We start from the raw sequence: 18,351 nt of genomic DNA on the forward strand, positions 1-18,351 counted from the left end.
CCCGATGTGTATAGGGGGCAGGGGAGACATCCATCCTGATATCGGCTGAACCCCCCGATGTGTATAGGGGGCAGGGACGACGTCTATCCTGATATCGGCTGAACCCTCAATGTGCATAGGGGCAGGGGAGACGTCCATCCTGATATCGGCTGAACCCCCGATGTGTATAGGGGGCAGGGGAGACATCCATCCTGATATCGGCTGAACCCCCCGATGTGTATAGGGGCAGGGAAGACGTCTATCCTGATATCGGCTGAACCCCCAATGTGTATAGGGGGCAGGGGAGACGTCCATCCTGATATCGGCTGAACCCCCAATGTGTATAGGAGGCAGGGGAGACGTCCATCCTGATATCAGCTGAACCCCCAGTGTGTATAGAGGGCAGGGGAGACATCCATCCTGATATCGGCGGAACCCCCAATGTGTATAGATGGCAGGGGAGACGTCCAGACTGATATCAGCTGAACCCCCCGATGTGTATAGGGGCAGGGAAGACGTCTATCCTGATATTGGCTAAACCCCCAATGTGTATAGGGGGCAGGGGAGACGTCCATCCTGATATCAGCTGAACCCCCCGATGTGTATAGGGGGCAGGGAAGACATCCATCCTGATATCGGCTGAACCCCCCGATGTGTATAGGGGCAGGGAAGACGTCTATACTGATATCGGATGAACTCCCAATGTGTAGAGAGGGCAGGGGAGACATCCATCTTGATATCAGCTGAACCCCCAATGTGTATAGAGGGCAGGGGAGACGTCCAGACTGATATCGGCTGAAGCCCCCAATGTGTATATGGGGCAGGGGAAACATCCATCTTGATATCAGCTGAACCCCCAATGTGTATATGGGGCAGGGGAGACATCCATCTTGATATCAGCTGAACCCCCAATGTGTATAGGGGCAGGGGAGACGTCCATCCTGATATCGGCTGAACCCCTCGATGTGTATAGAGGGCAGGGAAGACGTCCATCCTGATATCGGCTGAACCCGCTAATGTGTATAGGGGGCAGGGGAGACATCCATCCTGATATCGGCTGAACCCTCCAATGTGTATAGGGGGCAGGGGAGACATCCATCCTGATATCGGCTGAACCCTCCAATGTGTATAGGGGGCAGGGGAGACATCCATCCTGATATCGGCTGAACCCTCCAATGTGTATAGGGGGCAGGGGAGACATCCATCCTGATATCGGCTGAACCCTCCAATGTGTATACGGGGCAGGGGAGACGTCTCTCCTAATATCGGCTGAACCCGCTGATGTGTATAGGAGAACAAACAATATAGTAAGAGTAAGGGTTAATCTTCCATGCAGCCACAAAGTGCAAACAATGTAGATCAATTATGATTTATTAGTCAACGCGTTTCAAAGTCATTACAGACTTCTTCATCAGAACGTATACATTGTACCGGTGACAGTGAGCGTTCCTGTACGGTATACATTGTACCGGTGACAGTGAGCGTTCCTGTACGGTATACATTGTACCGGTGACAGTGAGCGTTCCTGTACGGTATACATTGTACCGGTGACAGTGAGCGTTCCTGTACGGTATACATTGTACCGGTGACAGTGAGCGTTCCTGTACGGTATACATTGTACCGGTGACAGTGAGCGTTCCTGTACGGTATACATTGTACCGGTGACAGTGAGCGTTTCTGTACGGCATACATTGTACCGGTGACAGTGAGCGTTCCTGTACGCTATACATTGTTCCGGTGACAGTGAGCGTTCCTGTACGGTATACATTGTACCTGTGACAGTGAGCGTTCCTGTACGGTATACATTGTACCTGTGACAGTGAGCGTTCCTGTACGGTATACATTGTACCGGTGACAGTGAGCGTTCCTGTACGGTATACATTGTACCGGTGACAGTGAGCGTTCCTGTACGGTATACATTGTACCGGTGACAGTGAGCGTTCCTGTACGGTATACATTGTACCGGTGACAGTGAGCGTTCCTGTACGGTATACATTGTACCGGTGACAGTGAGCGTTCCTGTACGGTATACATTGTACCGGTGACAGTGAGCGTTCCTGTACGGTATACATTGTACCGGTGACAGTGAGCGTTCCTGTACGGTATACATTGTACCGGTGACAGTGAGCGTTCCTGTACGGTATACATTGTACCGGTGACAGTGAGCGTTCCTGTACGGTATACATTGTACCTGTGACAGTGAGCGTTCCTGTACGGTATACATTGTACCTGTGACAGTGAGCGTTCCTGTACGGTATACATTGTACCGGTGACAGTGAGCGTTCCTGTACGGTATACATTGTACCGGTGACAGTGAGCGTTCCTGTACGGTATACATTGTACCTGTGACAGTGAGCGTTCCTGTACGGTATACATTGTACCGGTGACAGTGAGCGTTCCTGTACGGTATACATTGTACCGGTGACAGTGAGCGTTCCTGTACGGTATACATTGTACCGGTGACAGTGAGCGTTCCTGTACGGTATACATTGTACCGGTGACAGTGAGCGTTCCTGTACGGTATACATTGTTCCGGTGACAGTGAGCGTTCCTGTACGGTATACATTGTACCTGTGACCGTGAGCGTTCCTGTACGGTATACATTGTACCGGTGACAGTGAGCGTTCCTGTACGGTATACATTGTACCTGTGACAGTGAGCGTTCCTGTACGGTATACATTGTACCGGTGACAGTGAGCGTTCCTGTACGGTATACATTGTACCTGTGACAGTGAGCGTTCCTGTACAGTATACATTGTACCGGTGACAGTGAGCGTTCCTGTACGGTATACATTGTACCGGTGACAGTGAGCGTTCCTGTACGGTATACATTGTACCGGTGACAGTGAGCGTTCCTGTACGGTATACATTGTACCGGTGACAGTGAGCGTTCCTGTACGGTATACATTGTACCGGTGACAGTGAGCGTTCCTGTACGGTATACATTGTACCGGTGACAGTGAGCGTTCCTGTACGGTATACATTGTACCGGTGACAGTGAGCGTTCCTGTACGGTATGCATTGTACCTGTGACAGTGAGCGTTCCTGTACGGTATACATTGTACCGGTGACAGTGAGCGTTCCTGTACGGTATACATTGTACCGGTGACAGTGAGCGTTCCTGTACGGTATACATTGTACCGGTGACAGTGAGCGTTCCTGTACGGTATACATTGTACCTCTGACAGTGAGCGTTCCTGTACGGTATACATTGTACCGGTGACAGTGAGCGTTCCTGTACGGTATACATTGTACCGGTGACAGTGAGCGTTCCTGTACGGTATACATTGTACCGGTGACAGTGAGCGTTCCTGTACGGTATACATTGTACCGGTGACAGTGAGCGTTCCTGTACGGTATACATTGTACCTGTGACAGTGAGCGTTCCTGTACGGTATACATTGTACCGGTGACAGTGAGCGTTCCTGTACGGTATACATTGTACCTGTGACAGTGAGCGTTCCTGTACGGTATACATTGTACCTGTGACCGTGAGCGTTCCTGTACGGTATACATTGTTCTGGTGACAGTGAGCGTTCCTGTACGGTATACATTGTTCCGGTGACAGTGAGCGTTCCTGTACGGTATACATTGTTCCGGTGACAGTGAGCGTTCCTGTACGGTATACATTGTACCGGTGACAGTGAGCGTTCCTGTACGGTATACATTGTACCGGTGACAGTGAGCGTTCCTGTACGGTATACATTGTTCCGGTGACAGTGAGCGTTCCTGTACGGTATACATTGTTCCGGTGACAGTGAGCGTTCCTGTACGGTATACATTGTACCGGTGACAGTGAGCGTTCCTGTACGGTATACATTGTACCTGTGACCGTGAGCGTTCCTGTACGGTATACATTGTACCGGTGACAGTGAGCGTTCCTGTACGGTATACATTGTACCTGTGACCGTGAGCGTTCCTGTACGGTATACATTGTACCTGTGACAGTGAGCGTTCCTGTACGGTATACATTGTACCGGTGACAGTGAGCGTTCCTGTACGGTATACATTGTACCGGTGACAGTGAGCGTTCCTGTACGGTATACATTGTACCTGTGACAGTGAGCGTTCCTGTACGGTATACATTGTACCGGTGACAGTGAGCGTTCCTGTACGGTATACATTGTACCTGTGACCGTGAGCGTTCCTGTACGGTATACATTGTACCGGTGACAGTGAGCGTTCCTGTACGGTATACATTGTACCTGTGACCGTGAGCGTTCCTGTACGGTATACATTGTACCTGTGACAGTGAGCGTTCCTGTACGGTATACATTGTACCGGTGACAGTGAGCGTTCCTGTACGGTATACATTGTACCTGTGACAGTGAGCGTTCCTGTACGGTATACATTGTACCGGTGACAGTGAGCGTTCCTGTACGGTATACATTGTACCTGTGACCGTGAGCGTTCCTGTACGGTATACATTGTACCGGTGACAGTGAGCGTTCCTGTATGGTATACATTGTACCGTACAAGACTTCTATCATAACCAGTAAATGCCCCTCGTGATCAGGGGGATAGATATCGCCTTGTAATTCATGGCGGTCACTAATCCTGATGCTGTAGTCGGTCACTAATCCTGATGCTGTAGTCGGTCACTAATCCTGATGCTGTAGTCGGTCACTAATCCTGATGCTGTAGTCGGTCACTAATCCTGATGCTGTAGTCGGTCACTAATCCTGATGCTGTAGTCGGTCACTAATCCTGATGCTGTAGTCGGTCACTAATCCTGATGTTGTAGTCGGTCACTAATCCTGATGCTGTAGTCGGTCACTAATCCTGATGCTGTAGTCGGTCACTAATCCTGATGCTGTAGTCGGTCACTAATCCTGATGTTGTAGTCGGTCACTAATCCTGATGCTGTAGTCGGTCACTAATCCTGATGCTGTAGTCGGTCACTAATCCTGATGCTGTAGTCGGTCACTAATCCTGATGCTGTAGTCGGTCACTAATCCTGATGCTGTAGTCGGTCACTAATCCTGATGCTGTAGTCGGTCACTAATCCTGATGTTGTAGTCGGTCACTAATCCTGATGCTGTAGTCGGTCACTAATCCTGATGCTGTAGTCGGTCACTAATCCTGATGTTGTAGTCGGTCACTAATCCTGATGCTGTAGTCGGTCACTAATCCTGATGCTATAGTCGGTCACTAATCCTGATGCTGTAGTCGGTCACTAATCCTGATGCTGTAGTCGGTCACTAATCCTGATGCTGTAGTCGGTCACTAATCCTGATACTGTAGTCGGTCACTAATCCTGATGTAGTCGGTCACTAATCCTGATGCTGTAGTCGGTCACTAATCCTGATGCTGTAGTCGGTCACTAATCCTGATGCTGTAGTCGGTCACTAATCCTGATGTTGTAGTCGGTCACTAATCCTGATGCTGTAGTCGGTCACTAATCCTGATGCTGTAGTCGGTCACTAATCCTGATGTTGTAGTCGGTCACTAATCCTGATGTTGTAGTCGGTCACTAATCCTGATGTTGTAGTCGGTCACTAATCCTGATGCTGTAGTCGGTCACTAATCCTGATGCTGTAGTCGGTCACTAATCCTGATGCTATAGTCGGTCACTAATCCTGATGCTGTAGTCGGTCACTAATCCTGATGCTATAGTCGGTCACTAATCCTGATGCTGTAGTCGGTCACTAATCCTGATGCTGTAGTCGGTCACTAATCCTGATGTTGTAGTCGGTCACTAATCCTGATGCTGTAGTCGGTCACTAATCCTGATGCTGTAGTCGGTCACTAATCCTGATGCTGTAGTCGGTCACTAATCCTGATGTTGTAGTCGGTCACTAATCCTGATGCTGTAGTCGGTCACTAATCCTGATGCTGTAGTCGGTCACTAATCCTGATGCTGTAGTCGGTCACTAATCCTGATGCTGTAGTCGGTCACTAATCCTGATGCTGTAGTCGGTCACTAATCCTGATGCTGTAGTCGGTCACTAATCCTGATGTTGTAGTCGGTCACTAATCCTGATGCTGTAGTCGGTCACTAATCCTGATGCTGTAGTCAGTCGCTGCCAGTTCCATTTATACAAATCCAAGGTTTTTCTCTATTTGCTTAATGGGGTTATCTCCAAAATAGATCCCACAATGTGGAGGCATTACATCACCCTGCTAATGTGTAACCGGCTTAACCCCTGCTGCAGACCATTGCACAACAGCCGAGATCATCTGCATCCACCTCCTCTGGACACAGCAAAGTATAAATCAGAGGTAGTAAAAGGCATAAAAGTGACAGAGACAGAAAGGAGAAGGTTGTGCATTAGTAGAGGAGAGTGGGGGTGGTAGTTACCTCCAGGGCGCAGCCCCTCCGCTCCATCCTCAGCTTTGTATTTCCCACACAAATCCTTATCCTATGGGCACGTCCCGTGTAATCTCAGCAGATCCAGACCCCCGGGAGATGGTGTGAGCCCCTCATCTGCCTCGTCTCACCTCTCCCCCGCACCAGGCTGGAGCTCAGCCCCCAGAATCACCAGGGCAATGGTCAGAGGGGTAGAAATGGCCCCAATGTGAAGTTTGTAGCCCCCACCCAGCAGCAGGAGCTGCAGCAGCAGTGTGCGGAGTGTCAGCAGCAGTGTGCACAGCCCCTCTCTCCACCCCCAGTATCCAGCATCCAGTGATAGGGGAGCGCAGGAACCACACAAAGGACTTGCTTCATTCATTTACATAGGGCAGAAACTTTCACTGACAACAGGAGCCTCCATTCAGAGGCCGGGCTGAGCCTCCACCCGCTGCAATCCCACAGATACGCAGCTCTGGGAGCCTCCATTCAGAGGCCGGGCTGAGCCTCCACCCGCTGCAATCCCACAGATACGCAGCTCTGGGAGCCTCCATTCAGAGGCCGGGCTGAGCCTCCACCCGCTGCAATCCCACAGATACGCAGCTCTGGCAGTAATTCACACTCCGCTGCACAATCGTCCGCTTTTCTGATTCTTCTCTTTCTATTTCTGAGTAAATGTAAATTGTTCTTTATCGTATAATCTACTGACGACGGCTCCGAATTTCCAGCAATAAATGTTGTATTTATTTTCTGACAATGAGAAATGATGAAAATAACAGAACAATGCAAAGAAAACAAGTCCATAATCATTTACACATCAATATAATAATGTTTTATCTCAGGAGGATTCAGAAATCAATATTCTGTGGAATATCCATGATGTGTAATCCCAGCTTTCCTGCGTCTTGGCCGCTTTCCTTTTGGGTGACCTTATGCCACTCCTGGTGCAGGAATGTAAGCAGTTCTTTGTTTGATGGCTTGTGACTATCCATCTTCCTCTTGATTACATTCCAGAGGTTTTCAATGGGGTTCAGGTCTGGTGATTGGGCTGGCCATGGCAGGGTTTTGATGGTGGTCCTTCATCCACACATTGATTGACCTAGCTGTGTGGCATGACGCATTGTCCTGCTGGAACAACCAGTCCTCAGAGTTGGGGAACATTGCCTGAGCAGAAGGAAGCCGCTGTTTTTCCAGGATAACCTTGTATGCGGCTTGATTCAGATGTCCTTCGCAAAGATTAACCTGCCCAATTCCAGCCTTGCTGAAGCATCCCCAGATCATCACCGATCCTCCACCATATTTCACAGTGGGTGCAAAGCACTGTGGCTTGTACACCTTTCCAGGTCTCCATCTAACCATTAGACAACCAGGTGTTGGGCAAAGATGAAAATTTGGTAAAGAAAATTGAACAAACATCTTTGTGAAGGACGTATGAATCAAGCCGCATACAAGGTTATTCTGGAAAAACAGTTCTTCCTTCTGCTCAGGCAATGTTCTCCTACTCTGAGGACTGGTTGTTCCAGCAGGACAATGCGTCATGCCATACAGCTAGGTCAATCAATGTGTGGATGAAGGACCACCACATCAACACCCTGTCAAGGCCAGCCCAATCTCCAGACCTGAACACCATTGAAAACCTATGGAATGTAATCAAGAGGAAGATGGATAGTCACTAACCATCAAACAAAGAAGAACTGGTTACATTCTTGCACCAGGAGTGGCATAAGGTCACCCAAAAGCTGTGTAATAGACTGGAGGAAATCGGCCAAGACGCAGGAAAGCTGGGATTACACATCATGGATATTCCACAAAATATTGATTTCTGAATCTTCCTGAGGTAAAACATTATTAGTATTGTTGTTTTTAAATGATGAGGAACGTCGTTTCTTTGCACTATGTGAGGTGAAAGCCGTGCATTGTGCTGTTATTTTCACCATTTCTCATTTTCAGAAAATAAATACAACATTTTTTGCTTGGAAATTCGGAGCCGTCGTCAGTAGATTATAGAATAAAAGAATATTTTACATTTTACTCAGAAATATAAAGAGAAAAATCAGAAAAACTGACGATTGTGCAGAGAGCTCTTGATTATTGCCAGATATATATTGTGTGTATATATATATATATATATATATATATATATACACTACAGTTCAAAACTTTAGGGTCACTTAAATATTTCCACATTTTTTTGAATGAAGCTAACATTAAATTACACAGAAATCCCCTCTATACATTGTTGTGTGGTAAATGACTATTCCAGCTGCAGACGTCTGGTTTTTAATGCAATATCTACATAGGTGTATAGAGGCCCATTTCCAACAGCCCCCACTCCAGTGTCTAATGGTACATTGTGTTTGCTGTGTTAGAAGGCTAATGGATATTTAGAAATCCCTTGAAAACCCTTGTACAAGTATGTTAGCACAGCTGATAACAGTTTTGCTGATTAGAGAAGCTATAAAACTGACCTTCCTTTGAGCTAGTTGAGAATCTGGAGCATTATTTTTGTTGGCTTCATTAAACTCTCAAAATGGCCAGAAAAAGAGAACTTTGATGTGAAACTCGACAGTCTATTCTTGTTCTTAGAAATGAAGGATATTCCATGCGAGAAATTGCCAAGAAACTGAAGATCTCCTACAAGTGTGCACTACTCCTTTCAGAGGAGAGCACAAACAGGCTGTAACCAGAGTAGAGGGAAGTGGAGGCCGCGCTGCACAACTGAGGAGAGCACAAACAGGCTGTAACCAGAGTAGAGGGAAGTGGAGGCCGCGCTGCACAACTGAGGAGAGCACAAACAGGCTGTAACCAGAGTAGAGGGAAGTGGAGGCCGCGCTGCACAACTGAGGAGAGCACAAACAGGCTGTAACCAGAGTAGAGAGAAGTGGAGGCCGCGCTGCACAACAGAGGAGAGCACAAACAGGCTGTAACCAGAGTAGAGAGAAGTGGAGGCCGCGCTGCACAACTGAGGAGAGCACAAACAGGCTGTAACCAGAGTAGAGGGAAGTGGAGGCCGCGCTGCACAACTGAGGAGAGCACAAACAGGCTGTAACCAGAGTAGAGGGAAGTGGAGGCCGCGCTGCACAACTGAGGAGAGCACAAACAGGCTGTAACCAGAGTAGAGGGAAGTGGAGGCCGCGCTGCACAACAGAGGAGAGCACAAACAGGCTGTAACCAGAGTAGAGAGAAGTGGAGGCCGCGCTGCACAACTGAGGAGAGCACAAACAGGCTGTAACCAGAGTAGAGAGAAGTGGAGGTCGCGCTGCACAACTGAGGAGAGCACAAACAGGCTGTAACCAGAGTAGAGAGAAGTGGAGGCAGCGCTACACAACTGAGGAGAGCACAAACAGGCTGTAACCAGAGTAGAGAGAAGTGGAGGCCGCGCTGCACAACTGAGGAGAGCACAAACAGGCTGTAACCAGAGTAGAGAGAAGTGGAGGCCGCGCTGCACAACTGAGGAGAGCACAAACAGGCTGTAACCAGAGTAGAGAGAAGTGGAGGCCGCGCTACACAACTGAGGAGAGCACAAACAGGCTGTAACCAGAGTAGAGAGAAGTGGAGGCCGCGCTGCACAACAGAGGAGAGCACAAACAGGCAGTAACCAGAGTAGAGGGAAGTGGTGGCCGCGCTACACAACTGAGGAGAGCACAAACAGGCTGTAACCAGAGTAGAGAGAAGTGGAGGCCGCGCTACACAACTGAGGAGAGCACAAACAGGCTGTAACCAGAGTAGAGAGAAGTGGAGGCCGCGCTGCACAACTGAGGAGAGCACAAACAGGCTGTAACCAGAGTAGAGGGAAGTGGTGGCCGCGCTGCACAACTGAGCAACAAGACAAGTACATTACAGTCTCTAGTGTGAGAAATCCACGCCTCACAGGTCCTCACCTGGCAGCTTCATTACATAGCACCCGCAAAACACCAGTGTCACCGTCTACAGTGAAGAGGCGACTCCGGGATGCCGGCCTTCAGGGCAGAGGGGCAAATAAAAAGCCATATCTGAGACTGGCTAATAAAAGGAAAAGATTAATATGGGCAAAAGGACAGACATTGGACAGAGGAAGATTGGAAATAAGTGTTATGGACAGACGAATCCAAGTGTGAGGTGTTTGGATCCCACAGAAGAACATTTGTGAGATGCAGAACTACTGAAAAGATGCTGGAAGACTGCCTGACGCCATCTGTCAAGCATGGTGGAGGTAATGTGATGGTCTGGGGTTGCTTTGGTGCTGGTAAAGTGGGAGATTTGTACAAGGTAAAAGGGATTGTGAATAAGGAAGGCTATCACTCTATTTTACAACGCCATGCCATACCCTGTGCACAGCGCTTGATTAGAGCCAATTTCATCCTACAACAGGACAATGACCCAAAGCAACCTCCAAATTATACATGAACTATATAGGGAAGAAGCCGGCAGCTGGTATCTATCTGTAATGGAGGGGCCCAGTCACCAGACCTCAACCCTATAGAGCTGCTGTGGGAGCAGCGTGACCGTATGGTACCAAAAAGTGGTTTTACATCAATGCTCTATCAGCTTGTCTCTCGCCTGCAGGCGCACAGCTGAGCTGACAAGCAGAGCTGAGCTGTGGTTGATGCGTGCAGCAGACGGGTCTCCATCTTGCTCTGTCTGCGGCTTGTGTCAGCTGCTCCGTGCAGGACGAGCCTCTCTGCTGCAGAGCGGCTAGCAGAGCAATGATCAGGAGATAACATGGGTCAGAGTCCTGTACAGGAGCAGACAGGGCACAGAATAGAGGGAAAGCTACACTTATATTAGCCAAACATCTGAGGTGGATGCAGCAGAGCTGAGGGCAGTATAGCAGAGCTGAGTGCAGTATAGCAGAGCTGAGGGCAGTATAGCAGAGCTGAGGGCAGTATAGCAGAGCAGAGCTGAGGGCAGTATAGCAGAGCAGAGCTGAGGGCAGTATAGCAGAGCAGAGCTGAGTGAAGTATAGCAGAGCTGAGGGCAGTATAGCAGAGCAGAGCTGAGTGCAGTATAGCAGAGAAGAGCTGAGGGCAGTATAGCAGAGCAGAGCTGAGTGCAGTATAGCAGAGCAGAGCTGAGGGCAGTATAGCAGAGCAGAGCTGAGGACAGTATAGCAGAGCTGAGGGCAGTATAGCAGAGCTGAGGGCAGTATAGCAGAGCAGAGCTGAGGGCAGTATAGCAGAGCTGAGGGCAGTATAGCAGAGCTGAGTGCAGTATAGCAGAGCAGAGCTGAGGGCAGTATAGCAGAGCAGAGCTGAGGGCAGTATAGCAGAGCTGAGGGCAGTGTAGCAGAGCTGAAGGCAGTATATAGCAGAGCTGAGGGCAGTATAGCAGAGCTGAGTGCAGTATAGCAGAGCAGAGCTGAGGGCAGTATAGCAGAGCTGAGGGCAGTATAGCAGAGCTGAGTGCAGTATAGCAGAGCAGAGCTGAGGGCAGTATAGCGGAGATGAGGGCAGTATAACAGAGCAGAGCTGAGTGCAATATAGCAGAGCTGAGGGCAGTATAGCAGAGCAGAGCTGAGGGCAGTATAGCAGAGCTGAGGGCAGTATAGCAGAGCTGAGGGCAGTATATAGCAGAGCTGAGGGCAGTATAGCAGAGCTGAGGGCAGTATATAGCAGAGCTGAGGGCAGTATAGCAGAGCTGAGGGCAGTATAGCAGAGCTAAGGGCAGTATAGCAGAGCTGAGGGCAGTATAGCAGAGCAGAGCTGAGGGCAGTATATAGCAGAGCTGAGGGCAGTATAGCAGAGCTGAGGGCAGTATAGCAGAGCTGAGGGCAGTATAGCAGAGCAGAGCTGAGGGCAGTATAGCAGAGCTGAGGGCAGTATAGCAGAGCTGAGGGCAGTATAGCAGAGCTGAGGGCAGTATAGCAGAGCAGAGCTGAGGGCAGTATAGCAGAGCTGAGGGCAGTATAGCAGAGCTAAGGGCAGTATAGCAGAGCTGAGGGCAGTATAGCAGAGCAGAGCTGAGGGCAGTATATAGCAGAGCTGAGGGCAGTATAGCAGAGCTGAGTGCAGTATAGCAGAGCTGAGGGCAGTATAGCAGAGCTGAGGGCAGTATAGCAGAGCAGAGCTGAGGGCAGTATAGCAGAGCTGAGGGCAGTATAGCAGAGCTGAGGGCAGTATAGCAGAGCAGAGCTGAGGGCAGTATAGCAGAGCTGAGGGCAGTATAGCAGAGCAGAGCTGAGGGCAGTATAGCAGAGCTGAGTGCAGTATAGCAGAGCAGAGCTGAGTGAAGTATAGCAAAGCTGAGGGCAGTATAGCAGAGCAGAGCTGAGGGCAGTATAGCAGAGCTGAGTGCAGTATAGCAGAGCAGAGCTGAGTGAAGTATAGCAGAGCTGAGGGCAGTATAGCAGAGCAGAGCTGAGGGCAGTATAGCAGAGCTGAGGGCAGTATAGCAGAGCTGAGGGCAGTATATAGCAGAGCTGAGGGCAGTATAGCAGAGCTGAGGGCAGTATATAGCAGAGCTGAGGGCAGTATAGCAGAGCTGAGGGCAGTATAGCAGAGCTAAGGGCAGTATAGCAGAGCTGAGGGCAGTATAGCAGAGCAGAGCTGAGGGCAGTATATAGCAGAGCTGAGGGCAGTATAGCAGAGCTGAGGGCAGTATAGCAGAGCTGAGGGCAGTATAGCAGAGCAGAGCTGAGGGCAGTATAGCAGAGCTGAGGGCAGTATAGCAGAGCTGAGGGCAGTATAGCAGAGCTGAGGGCAGTATAGCAGAGCAGAGCTGAGGGCAGTATAGCAGAGCTGAGGGCAGTATAGCAGAGCTAAGGGCAGTATAGCAGAGCTGAGGGCAGTATAGCAGAGCAGAGCTGAGGGCAGTATATAGCAGAGCTGAGGGCAGTATAGCAGAGCTGAGTGCAGTATAGCAGAGCTGAGGGCAGTATAGCAGAGCTGAGGGCAGTATAGCAGAGCAGAGCTGAGGGCAGTATAGCAGAGCTGAGGGCAGTATAGCAGAGCTGAGGGCAGTATAGCAGAGCAGAGCTGAGGGCAGTATAGCAGAGCTGAGGGCAGTATAGCAGAGCAGAGCTGAGGGCAGTATAGCAGAGCTGAGTGCAGTATAGCAGAGCAGAGCTGAGTGAAGTATAGCAAAGCTGAGGGCAGTATAGCAGAGCAGAGCTGAGGGCAGTATAGCAGAGCTGAGTGCAGTATAGCAGAGCAGAGCTGAGTGAAGTATAGCAGAGCTGAGGGCAGTATAGCAGAGCAGAGCTGAGGGCAGTATAGCAGAGCAGAGCTGAGGGCAGTATAGCAGAGCAGAGCCGAGGGCAGTATAGCAGAGCTGAGTGCAGTATAGCAGAGCAGAGCTGAGGGCAGTATAGCAGAGCTGAGTGCAGTATAGCAGAGCTGAGTGCAGTATAGCAGAGCAGAGCGGAGTGCAGTATAGCAGTTCTGAAGGAAGTATATAGCAGAGCTGAGTGCAGTATAGCAGAGCTGAGTGCAGTATAGCAGAGCTGAGTGCAGTATATAGCAGAGCTGAGTGCAGTATATAGCAGAGCTGAGTGCAGTATATAGCAGAGCAGAGTGCAGTATAGCAGTTCTGAGGGCAGAATAGCAGAGCTGAGTGCAGTATAGCAGAGCTGTTGGCAGTATAGCAGTTCTGAGGGCAGTATATAGCAGAGCTGAGGGCAGTATAGCAGAGCTGAGGGCAGTATAGCAGAGCTGACACAGTCAGTAAGTAGGAAGCAGCGGGTGCTCCAGGGAAATGTAATGTAACAGGTAAGAACAGGTCCGCACATTGTGCCATGTGAGGCTGGATGCAGCGGTGGCAGACAGCCCAGAAAGGCACAAAATCTTGCTGTTCGGCTTGTGCTGTATATTAATAATAAATATGCATTTACTGGGCTTTGTGAAAAATAAAAGGCTACTGGGAACACAAGGAACAGAAATGGGATCTTACCTTGATTTGGGCTCAGAAATAAGCAGTTAAATAACAGAAGGCTGCGGGGACCCAATCATCCTTCTACTAGCGGAAGACACAAGCGTGACCGGTCTGGAGACAGGACTCTCAGGCCTGCAAAAGAGGCGAGACGTCAGCAAATAAGAGGAAGAAACCAACAAAGGGCAAACAGCTGCAATGCTATACTAATGTTACTCATAATGTCAATTCCATACAGCACTCACGATTTACAGAGGCTGAGGTGCAGTATGGGGTTCTGCAGCAGCTGAGGTGTGTACTATGAGGCTCTGCAGCAGCTGAGGTGTGTACTATGAGGTTCTGCAGCAGCTGAGGGGTGTACTATGGGGTTCTGCAGCAGCTCAGGTGTGTACTATGAGGTTCTGCAGCAGCTGAGGTGTGTACTATGAGGTTCTGCAGCAGCTGAGGTGTGTACTATGAGGTTCTGCAGCAGCTGAGGTGTGTACTATGAGGTTCTGCAGCAGCTGAGGTGTGTACTATGAGGTTCTGCAGGAGCTGAGGTGTGTACTATGAGGTTCTGCAGCAGCTGAGGTGTGTACTATGAGGTTCTGCTGGGGAGTGTACTATGAGGTTCTGCAGGAGCTGAGGTGTGTACTATGAGGTTCTGCAGCAGCTGAGGTGTGTACTATGAGGTTCTGCAGGGGCTGGGGAGTGTACTATGAGGTTCTGCACGAGCCGGGGTGTGAACTATGAGGCTTTGCAGCAGCTGGGGTGTGTAGTATGAGATTCTGCAGGAGCTGAGGTGTGTACTATGAGTTTCTGCAGCAGCTGAGGTCTGTATGATGAGGACATGCAGCAGCTGAGGTGTGTACTATGATTTTCTTCAGCAGCTGAGGTGTGTACTATGAGGTTCTGCAGCAGCTGAGGTGTGTACTATGAAGTTCTGCAGCAGCTGAGGTGTGTACTATGATTTTCTGCAGCAGCTGAGGTGTGTACTATGAAGTTCTGCAGCAGCTGAGGTGTGCACTATGAAGTTCTGCAGCAGCTGGGGAGTGTACTATGATTTTCTGCTGCAGCTGAGGTGTGTACTATGAGATTCTGCAGCAGCTGGGGTGTGTACTATGAGGTTCTGCAGCAGCTGGGGAGTGTACTATGATGTTCTGCAGCAGCTGGGGAGTGTACTATGAGGTTCTGCAGCAGCTGAGGTGTGTATGATGAGGTTCTGCAGCAGCTGAGGTGTGTACTATGAGGTTCTGCAGCAGCTGAGGTGTGTACTATGAGGTTCTGCAGCAGCTGAGGTGTGTACTATGAGGTTCTGCAGCAGCTGAGGTGTGTACTATGAGGATCTGCAGGAGCTGAGGTGTGTAGTATGAGGTTCTGCAGGGGCTGGGGAGTGTACTATGAGGTTCTGCAGGAGCTGAGGTGTGTATGATGAGGTTCTGCAGGAGCTGGGGAGTGTACTATGAGGTTCTGCAGCAGCTGAGGTGTGTACTATGAGGTTCTGCAGCAGCTAAGGTGTGTACTATGAGGTTCTGCAGGGGCTGGGGAGTGTACTATGAGGTTCTGCAGGAGCTGGGGAGTGCACTATGAGGTTCTGCACGAGCCGGGGTGTGAACTATGAGGCTTTGCAGCAGCTGGGGTGTGTAGTATGAGGTTCTGCAGCAGCTGAGGAGTGTACTATGAGGATCTGCAGGAGCTGAGGAGTGTACTATGAGGTTCTGCAGGGGCTGAGGTGTGTACTATGAGGTTCTGCAGGAGCTGAGGAGTGTACTATGAGGATCTGCAGGAGCTGAGGTGTGTACTATGAGGATCTGCAGGGGCTGGGGAGTATATTATGAGATTCTACAGGAGCTGGGGTGTGTAGTATGAAGTTCTGCAGCAGCTGGGGAGTATACTATGAGTTTCTGCAGCAGCTGAGGTCTGTATGATGAGGACATGCAGCAGCTGAGGTGTGTACTATGATTTTCTGCTGCAGCTGAGGTGTGTACTATGAGATTCTGCAGCAGCTGAGGTGTGTACTATGAAGTTCTGCAGCAGCTGAGGTGTGTACTATGATTTTCTGCAGCAGCTGAGGTGTGTACTATGAAGTTCTGCAGCAGCTGAGGTGTGTACTATGATTTTCTGCAGCAGCTGAGGTGTGTACTATGAAGTTCTGCAGCAGCTGAGGTGTGTACTATGAAGTTCTGCATCAGCTGAGGTGTTCTATGAAATTCTGCAGGAGCTGATGTGTGTACTATGAGGTTCTGCAGGAGCTGAGGTGTGTACTATGAAGTTCTGCAGCAGCTGGGGAGTGTACTATGATTTTCTGCTGCAGCTGAGGTGTGTACTATGAGATTCTGCAGCAGCTGGGGTGTGTACTATGAGGTTCTGCAGCAGCTGGGGAGTGTACTATGATGTTCTGCAGCAGCTGGGGAATGTACTATGATGTTCTGCAGCAGCTGAGGTGTGTACTATGAGGTTCTGCAGCAGCTGAGGTGTGTATGATGAGGTTCTGCAGCAGCTGAGGTGTGTACTATGAGGTTCTGCAGCAGCTGAGGTGTGTACTATGAGGTCCTGCAGCAGCTGAGGTGTGTACTATGAGGTTCTGCAGCAGCTGAGGTGTGTACTATGAGGTCGTGCAGGAGCTGGGGAGTGTACTATGAGGTTCTGCAGCAGCTGGGGAGTGTACTATGAGGATCTGCAGGGGCTGAGGTGTGTACTATGAGGTTCTGCAGGGGCTGTGGAGTGTACTATGAGGTTCTGCAGCAGCTGGTGTGTGTACTATGGGGTTCTGCAGGAGCTGAGGTGTGTACTATGAGGTTCTGCAGGGGCAGGGGAGTGTACTATGAGGTTCTGCAGGAGCTGAGGTGTGTACTATGAGGTTCTGCAGGGGCTGGGGAGTGTACTATGAGGTTCTGCAGCAGCTGAGGTGTGTACTATGAGGTTCTGCAGGGGCTGGGGAGTGTACTATGAGGTTCTGCAGGGGCTGGGGAGTGTATTATGAGATTCTGCAGGAGCTGGGGTGTGTAGTATGAAGTTCTGCAGCAGCTGGGGAGTATACTATGAGTTTCTGCAGCAGCTGAGGTCTGTATGATGAGGACATGCAGCAGCTGAGGTGTGTACTATGAGGTTCTGCAGCAGCTGGGGAGTGTACTATGATTTTCTGCAGCAGCTGAGGTGTGTACTATGAAGTTCTGCAGCAGCTGAGGTGTGTACTATGATTTTCTGCAGCAGCTGAGGTGTGTACTATGAAGTTCTGCAGCAGCTGAGGTGTGTACTATGAAGTTCTGCAGGAGCTGAGGTGTGTACTATGAAGTTCTGCAGCAGCTGGGGAGTGTACTATGATTTTCTGCTGCAGCTGAGGTGTGTACTATGAGATTCTGCAGCAGCTGAGGTGTGTACTATGAGGTTCTGCAGCAGCTGAGGTGTGTATGATGAGGTTCTGCAGCAGCTGAGGTGTGTACTATGAGGTTCTGCAGCAGCTGAGGTGTGTACTATGAGGTTCTGCAGCAGCTGAGGTGTGTACTATGAGGTTCTGCAGCAGCTGAGGTGTGTACTATGAGGTTCTGCAGCAGCTGAGGTGTGTACTATGAGGTTCTGCAGGAGCTGAGGTGTGTACTATGAGGTTCTGCAGGGGCTGGGGAGTGTACTATAAGGTCCTGCAGGAGCTGGGGAGTGTACTATGAGGTTCTGCAGCAGCTGGGGAGTGTACTATGAGGATCTGCAGGGGCTTAGGTGTGTACTATGAGGTTCTGCAGGGGCTGGGGAGTGTACTATGAGGTTCTGCAGCAGCTGGGGTGTGTACTATGAGGTTCTGCAGGGGCTGGGGAGTATACTATGAGGTTCTGCAGGAGCTGAGGTGTGTACTATGAGGTTCTGCAGGGGCTGGGGTGTGTACTATGAGTTTCTGCAGGAGCTGAGGAGTGTACTATGAGGATCTGCAGCAGCTGGAGAGTATACTATGAGTTTCTGCAGCAGCTGAGGTCTGTATGATGAGGACATACAGCAGCTGAGGTGTGTACTATGATTTTCTGCTGCAGCTGAGGTGTGTACTATGAGGTTCTGCAGCAGCTGGGGAGTGTACTATGATTTTCTGCAGCAGCTGAGGTGTGTACTATGAAGTTCTGCAGCAGCTGAGGTGTGTACTATGATTTTCTGCAGCAGCTGAGTTGTGTACTATGAAGTTCTGCAGCAGCTGAGGTGTGTACTATGAAGTTCTGCAGCAGCTGAGGTGTGTACTATGAAGTTCTGCAGCAGCTGAGGTGTGTACCATGATTTTC

The 18,351-nt window shown here is 49.9% G+C and overlaps 1 protein-coding gene across 3 annotated transcripts in view; it reads right to left on the reverse strand.

Moving 5' to 3' along the window:
- Positions 1–18,351, reverse strand: part of DENND2B (DENN domain containing 2B) — a 386,185-nt gene that overhangs the window by 251,603 nt on the left and 116,231 nt on the right. For 2 of the 3 annotated variants that reach the window (XM_075326680.1, XM_075326681.1), the window contains exon 2: positions 14,135–14,248. The gene's annotated coding sequence lies outside the window, so the exon portion shown is untranslated. Of the gene's footprint in view, positions 1–6,280; positions 6,572–14,134; positions 14,249–18,351 lie in introns of those variants that run through there. The other variant, XM_075326679.1, reaches the window with a different exon arrangement.

The sequence above is a fragment of the Anomaloglossus baeobatrachus genome, chromosome 10 (assembly GCF_048569485.1).
Source record: "Anomaloglossus baeobatrachus isolate aAnoBae1 chromosome 10, aAnoBae1.hap1, whole genome shotgun sequence".
In the NCBI taxonomy this organism is placed as follows: Eukaryota; Metazoa; Chordata; class Amphibia; order Anura; family Aromobatidae; genus Anomaloglossus; species Anomaloglossus baeobatrachus.